We start from the raw sequence: 7,723 nt of genomic DNA on the forward strand, positions 1-7,723 counted from the left end.
TACCAAATCTTTCAAATCAAAAAGGAATCTTTATGCCTGAAACCCATGAAAATATCAGCAACATCCTTTTGAGAAAAGGTTAAATTTGATCATATGTATGAGTGGTTTTTGTTTGTTTTTTTTCAGTATCAGTATTTGTTTAGTAACACCAGGATCATGTAGAGCAGGTTAGTACGAACATTTAAACACCAAAATGACGAGTCTGACAGCAGCAGTTACAGAGAGAGAGGACGACAGTTTTCTAACGTTAAGTGAATTGGAGCCAGAGTCGATGGAGTCGGACGCGTGCCCATGATCACTTCCTATGTGGAACGCGGCGGCTAGCAGGTTAGCTATGTCAATTTACATATACAGTCTATGGTGCTGACATACTTTCTATTTCATGCCTGCCTCATGTCCCAGTGCCACGTGTCCCTAATATGATCACTATAAATATGTATGTATTGATTTACCTCATCACTGCTGCACAAAGGAAATCCTGCTGACACTAAACCAGGCCCTAATTGTGTGACATATACTCCGAGCTGTGGGAACACCCTCACATAATCAGCAGGGCCGTTAGGACATGCCAATTAAGGCCAGTGGTTAATTATAGCTGTGTTCTTTCATTATCGGTGACTGGAGGCAGGGCAGGTGTAATGATGAACAATGGGGCGGCAGGATACGGCTGGTACATGTGACGATCAGTGAAGCCCATGTGTTAAGATTAAACAGGTAAATTCAAAAGGAATGAGTGGAGTCCAGCTGGTCTAATGTCACTGTTGAGTTTAAAGTGAATGTTTAGCAGACAGAGGCCAAAGCGAAAACACAAGACCTGCTTTGGTGTCTTTTCCTAGTTCTTTTTTGACTGTTCAGTGACAAATATATATTTTTTTCAAGTATTGATATTGATATTTCCATAATAACGCCATGACATAATCTGACCCTATAGGCATTAAATAAGGTTAAAGGTCCGATATTACCCAAAATTGACTCTTGGTTAAGGTACACTTTATTGTCCCTGGAGGGAAATTTGTCTTGTCATTTGACCAGTTTTTCATCTCCATCTCCAGATCTTGACCCAGGCTTTGTCAGAACTACCCCAGCTGGAGCATTTTCCTTATGGTGCATGTTTTTGGTTGATGGGGGGAAAACAGAGAGCTTGAAAACCCATCCAGACATAGGAAGAACAAGCAAACTTAGCCACCGTGTCACCTAACGCTATGAGAAAGTTGCACTGGTGTCTTATTATGTTAAACTGTGTAATAACATCTCCATGAAGACAAGTCTGTGGCACCAGAAAAAGTTCAACCTTTAAGAGACCACACTGCTGTTCAGAGGTTATTCAGAAGTTTGTCCCGTTACACGACTAAACCAATCGATCGATACCAGTCTGGACCTCCTCCTGTGAACTCCAGGCCACAGTGGAGTTACCGGACAAACAGGTTAATTCCGAGCAGCTGCGTTTGAACCAGAGGAATCCGACCTGCTCCTGGACTTCTCCCTGTGGAGTGACTCAAATGTTGCTCCATTAGATTATGACAAACCCTGCTCTGACCTGCAAAAAGTCGGCAACACTGTGGACAAACAACTAAAATGACCCAGTTCATCTTTATAGGATTTCTTCATGTGTAGGATTTGTTACATAGGCAGAACGCTGTATGTGAGGTGGGGGTAAAGAAGAAGGAGAGACATTCAGCTGTTTCAGAACCTACTTATCTGTGTCTCTCTCTCTCTCTCTCTCTCTCTACTCTCTCTGTCCCCCCTCCATCTCTCTTGGTATCTCTTTCCCTGACTCTTACTCCCTCCCTGTCTTTATCAATCTGTTTCTCTTTCTCTACTTTCTCTCTTCTCTCTCTGTCTGTTTCCTCTGTCTCATCTCTCTCTCTTTTCTCCTCCCTCTGTCTCTCTTGTTTTCTCTCTCCTTGACTCTCTTTCTCTCCCTGTCTTTATCAATCAGTTTTTTCTCTTCTCTCTCTCCCCCCTGTCTCGCGTTCTCTCTCTCTCTCTCTCCTTATCTTGGTCAATCTGTTTCTCTTTCTCTCTCTCTCTACTCTCTCCCCTCTTTGTCTGTTCCCTCTCCTCTCTTTCTCCCTCTCTCTTTTTTCTCCTCACTATCTCTCTCATTCTCTCGCCCTCTGATTCTCTTTGCTCTTTCTCTCTCTCCCTCCCTCACATTCTTCTTTTTGTATCTCTTTTCTCTCTCTTTCCATCCTCTCTCTCTTCACTCTCACTTCTCCTTCTCTTCTTCTCTTCTCTTCCTTTCCTTTTTTTTGTTTGTTTTTCTCTTGATCAGAACCCGCTTATCAATATCCCAATGTCTCTCTAGTTCTCTCTCACCCTGTCTCTCTGTGTTTCTCTCTCTTTTTATCAATCTGTCTCTCTCTTTTCTCCCCCTTACTTTGTCTCTCTTACCATCTCTCTCCCTGACTCTCTCTCCCTGTGTGTGTATGTTTTCTCTCTCTCTCTTCTTTCTCTTTTTCCCCTCTCTGTCCCTCTCACTGTCTCTCTTTCTTTTTGTTCCTCCTCACTCTGTCTCTGTCGTTCTCTTCTCTTTCCCTGTCTTTATCAGTCTCTTTCTCTTCCTCTTTCTACTCTCTCTGTGTGTCTGTTTCCTCTCCCTCTTCTCTCTCTCTCTTTTCTCTCTTGTTCTCTCTCCCTCTTTCTCTGTCTTTCATCCTCTGTCTCTCTCTCCCTCTTCACTCTCATCCCTTCTCTTCCTCTCTTCTCTCTCTCTTCCCTCTTTCCCTCTGTCTATCTGTCTCTCTCTTGAACCTCTCTTGAATAATTCCCAGTACAGAACCTCCATAGTGCAACATCAAGTTTCATTTTGCTCATTTTGCTGTCCGTCATTTTCCCCATGATGCCGCCGTTCCCGTGCCGCCGGTCGGGCCACATCTGTGCTGGGTCTGGAGTTGAATATGGAGCGTGCCGAATGCGCCGTGAGCCAACACCATCACTTGTGTTTTCATCCTCGTGACTCATTTGAATAAAAGACACCTCCAGCACCAACTCTGTTACACAAGAGGCTGCACACAACAGAGCAGGAATGACTCTGTTTTTCCTGCAGTTTAGTCTCCAAACAAGGGAATATTCCCAAGGGTAAACCCACGAGCGTAATGTAAACAGGGAAGAGTCATGTCATTTGAATGGAGGCAATCGGCAAACAACAAAATATAATGTAGCTAGCATGCTAACGACGTAGTTTAGGACTCTTCCGCTATTTTATGATCTGTTATAATGTTTCCTCGTCACAAACAGACCTGGAGTTGTGTTTTGTTTCAGTCACACGTTTAACACACAAACCCTGCATATTTAGGATGAGTTCTTCTCTCAAACAGAAAACACTTTGTTCCACCTTGTTATGTCATCGTGTGGTAATACAGGAAGTGCTCCACTGTGCTTTTCATACATACACCTTCACTAGAATTATTTGGATCATTTCAGCCCTGGAGTTTCCGATCGCTACGAAATAAAAAATAAAAGGAGCTGTTAACTTGAAAACTACCACTTCATGACATCACAAAGTGGAGCGGAGCATTTTGAGGTTTGGAGATGTAGACAGACTAATAATAAAGTCTTACTCAAACATGTGTGAATGAAACAAAACACAACTCCAGGTCTGTCTTTTGATTAGGTAACAACATAAAGCTACAAGAGTCCACTTTGTGTCATATAGCACTTTAAATGCACGTTGAAGTCGGAAAATGCAACAGAATTCTTGCTTTAAATCAAACATATTGTGCTTGTGTCTCTATTGTTATAATCTCTGACACCCGTGGATCATTATGTTATAATTTGCTCATTTTAAATCACAATATTCATCTGTGGTGTGAGTGATGTTAAATAGAAGATTTTGTGATAAAACTGGAGGTTAATTCTAAATAATTCTGTAACATTCTCTATTCTAATGTGATTCCTCACACTTGACACAGATCAATATAGAATCAGTTTGATAAGTTTTTGTTTGGTGCTTCTTGTTAATTGACTCATATATTTTTAACCACAACAAACAGAGAAAATAAATGGCAGTTTCAAGATGGCTGCTCACCCGTCGCCCAGACAGAGAGAGAGAGAGAGAGAGAGAGAGAGAGAGAGAGAGAGAGAGAGAGAGAGAGAGAGAGAGAGAGAGAGAGAGAGAGAGAGAGAGCATTCTTCTTCTGTGGCTGAAGCATCGGTCTGAACTGTACCAGCGGTGAAGAGGAAGCACATCTTTGATCTCACCCTCTCTCCCTGCCACTCTCTCTACATGTCTCTCTTCCAGTCTCTCTTTGTTTGACTCTACTCTCTCTCTCTCTGTCTCTCACTCACTTTTTTCTCCATCTCTCTCATTGTCTCTCTCTTCTCTGTCGTTCTCTTTTTCCCGCCTCTCTCTGTCTCTCTTGTTCTCTCTCTCTCTGTCTCCACCTTTGCCTGTCTTTATTGGTCTGTCTCTCTCTTTCTCTCTCTCCTCTCTCCCTCTCTTTTCCCTGTCTGTCTTTCATCTTTCCTGTCTCTATTTCTCTTTTCTCTCCATCTCTGTATGTTTTCTCTGTCTCTCTCCTCTCTTTCCCTCCCTCACACTCTTTTTCTCTCTTTTCTCCCTTTCTCCATCTCTCTTGTCTCTCTCTTTCCATGCTGTCTCTCTCTCTCTTTGCTCTCTCATCTCTATCTCTTCCTCTCCCCCCTCTCTCTTTCTCTTCCCTCCTCTCCCCTCCGTCTGTCTATCTGTCTCTCGCTTCTCTCTCTCTTTCGCTCCCCCTCTCTCTTTTCTCTCTCTTCGTCTCCCCTCTCCCTCTCTTTCTTCCTCACCCCTCTGTCTGTTTATCTGTCTCTCTCTTCTCTCCTCTTTCTTCCTCTCCCCTCTCTCTGTCTATCTGTCTCTCTCTTCCTCTCCCCTCTCTCTGTCTATGTCTCTCTCTTCCTCTCCCCTCTCTATCTGTCGCTCTCGTCTCTCCCCGCTCTCTCTCTTCTTCTCCCCTCTATCTATCTCTCGCTTCTCTCTCTTTCTCTCCCCCTCTCTTCTATCTTTCTTCCTGTCCCCTCTTCCTCTCCTCTCTTTCTTCCTCTCCCCTCTGTCTGTTTATCTGTCTCCCTCTTCTCTCCTCTCTCTTCCTCTCCCCTCTCTCTGTCTATCTGTCTCTCTCTTCTTCTCCTCTCTCTCTGTCTATGTCTCTCTTTTCTCTCTCTTCCTCTCCCCTCTCTCTGTCTGTCTCTCTCTTCTTTTTCTCTTTCTCTTCCCTCTCTCTCTCTTCCTCTCCCCTCTCTCTGTTTATCTGACTCTCTCTTCTATCCTCTCTCCCTTCATCTCCCCTCTCTCTGTCTATGTCTCTCTTTTCTCTCTCTCTTCCTCTCCCCTCTCTCTGTCTGTCTCTCTCTTCTTTCTCTCTTCCCTCTCTCTCTTCCTCTCCACTCTCTCTGTCTATCTGTCTCTCTCTTCTCTCTCTTCTTTCCCCACTCTCTCTCTTCCTCTCCCCTCTCTCTGTCTATTTGTCTCTCTCTTCTCTCCCCACTCTCTCTCTTCTCTCTCTCTTTCTCTCCCCTCTATCTGTCTCTCTCTTTCTCTCCTCTCTGTCTGTATGTCTCTTCTCTTTCTCTCCTTCACTCCCTCTCTCTTCCCCTTCTATTCCCTCATTCTTTCTTTTTCTCTCTCCTCCTCTCTCTCTTCTCTATTTTCTTGTTTTGTAGCGTGTGAACTTTTCTCTACAGTTTTCACTTTTTCTTTGTAGCGTGTGGACTTTTCTCTACAGTTTTCACTTTTTCTTTGTAGCGTGTGAACTTTTCTCTACAGTTTTAACTTTTTCTTTGTAGCGTGTGGACTTTTCTCTACAGTTTTCACTTTTTCTTTGTAGCGTGTGAACTTTTCTCTACAGTTTTAACTTTTTCTTTGTAGCGTGTGGACTTTTCTCTACATAAATCTCACAGAAGACTTTTTACAGTTTCCACTTTTATTCCAGATGTGACTGAAGGAGAAATCATGTGTCACGAGCAGACGCTGGATTATTTTAACCAACAAACAAACAGATCATAACTTCTGATCTACAGTGTATTTAAAGGATTTGATGAAGAAAGAGGAGGAAGAGGTGAAGAAGGAGGAGGAGAAGGAAGAGGAAGAGAGTGTGAGTTTGTTGGGAGCAGACACTGTCCCATTTTTAATCAACAAACAAAGAGATCCTAACTTCTAATCTACAGTGTATTTAAAAGATTAGGAAGAGGAGGAGAAAAAGAGGGAGGAGGAGAAGGAGAAGAAGGAAGAGGAGATTGAGGAGTGGAAGAAGAAGGAGGACGGCGAGGAGAGAGAGGAGGAGGAGAAGAAGGAAAAGGGGAAGCACAAGAAGCAAGAGGAAGACGAGGAGAGGGTGAGGAAAGTGAAGAAAAAGGAGAAAGAGATAAAAGAGGAGAAAAAGAAGGAGAAGGAGGAGGAGAGGAAGAAAAGGGGGAAGAAAGAAAAAGAAGGAGGAAGAGGTGGAGAAAAAGGAGACAGAGGAGAAGGAGAGGAAGGAAGAGGAGATGGAGGAGTGGAAGAAGGAGGAGGCTGAGGAGAGACAGGAGGAGAAGGTGAAGAAAAAGGAGAAAGAGGTGAAGGTGGAGGAGGGGAAAAAGAAGGAAGAGGAGAAGGAACAGGAGGAGGAGGAGATGGGAGAGTTAACATTGCAATTTGTGTTAAAGACAATCCATTTTTGAACAGGAATCGGAGGCTTAGACATTTATCTCCATCGTCAGGCATAAACCAAAACAAGGAAAACAATAGTGCTAGCCAGTATGCTAATAGTGTGAGAGCAGCCATTAAGGGCCTGAATGTTACTACATACTCATTTATGCTTGGTTGTGGTAAGGTCCTATAGTAGCCACAGCTGCCCCGGGCCGGAAAGACAGAAATGAGACTGCCAATCTGCCCCTCGACCCTCCGAGCAGGACAGCACAAACAGAGTCACTGCTGCTCCATTAAAACACCTGCTTTTCCCTGCGGTCTCTCATTATAGTACCACACATAATGGAGAATGAGCGTTTGTTTGTTTATGGTGCAACGTATTTTGTCCAGACTCAAGATTTATCCGTGTAAAAACAAACTTCAAACCCTAAGCAGTTTTGTAGTTCCATTGTTGAGCTCCATTGTTTTACCTCTTATTTGATACAGAGCCATAATAATGTTTCTGTCCTGACTTGATCCGGCTCACTCGTTTGCCTGTGTTTTTGCCTTCATAGATGCTCCCCCTCTCTTTCTCTCTCTGTCTTTTTCGCTCTCTCATCTGTGGCTCTTTGGCGGAGGTGCTGTTTGCTGCAGGACAGAGACACAGAGGTGGGTGGGCGGCTGCTGCTCCGAAAGCCGAGGCCTGATAAATCACATCGGTTCTGCAGGCGTGAGAGCGAGACCTGGATCCGAGCGTGACCGAGGTGAAGGGAAAGAATCAAAACACAGCCAGAAAATACTCTGAAAAACTCTGAACTACTCCCTCTCCTCTTCCCTGCGCTGGCTTTGTATTGATACTTTGCAGCTGATGTCATCAACATTCACTGGGGGTGTGATGCTAACCGTAGGCATGCTCTGTCTGAGGCTTTGTTGCTCAAGTTAGACTTTAATCCGAGCTTTGTTTTAACCCAATCTGACAAAAAAACAAAACTGATTTCGCTACAACAGGTGAGCTGATTTGTGCCGTTAAACAAGTCACTCTCAAATTACATTACAGTTATAAGCTAGCTAGCATTAGCAGACAGCTTTTCAGTTAGCCGCTCTCACCTTTTTGTTAAACTTAACTCTTAAACA

This window comes from Periophthalmus magnuspinnatus, chromosome 8 (genome assembly GCF_009829125.3).
Source record: "Periophthalmus magnuspinnatus isolate fPerMag1 chromosome 8, fPerMag1.2.pri, whole genome shotgun sequence".
NCBI classification, from domain to species: Eukaryota; Metazoa; Chordata; class Actinopteri; order Gobiiformes; family Gobiidae; genus Periophthalmus; species Periophthalmus magnuspinnatus.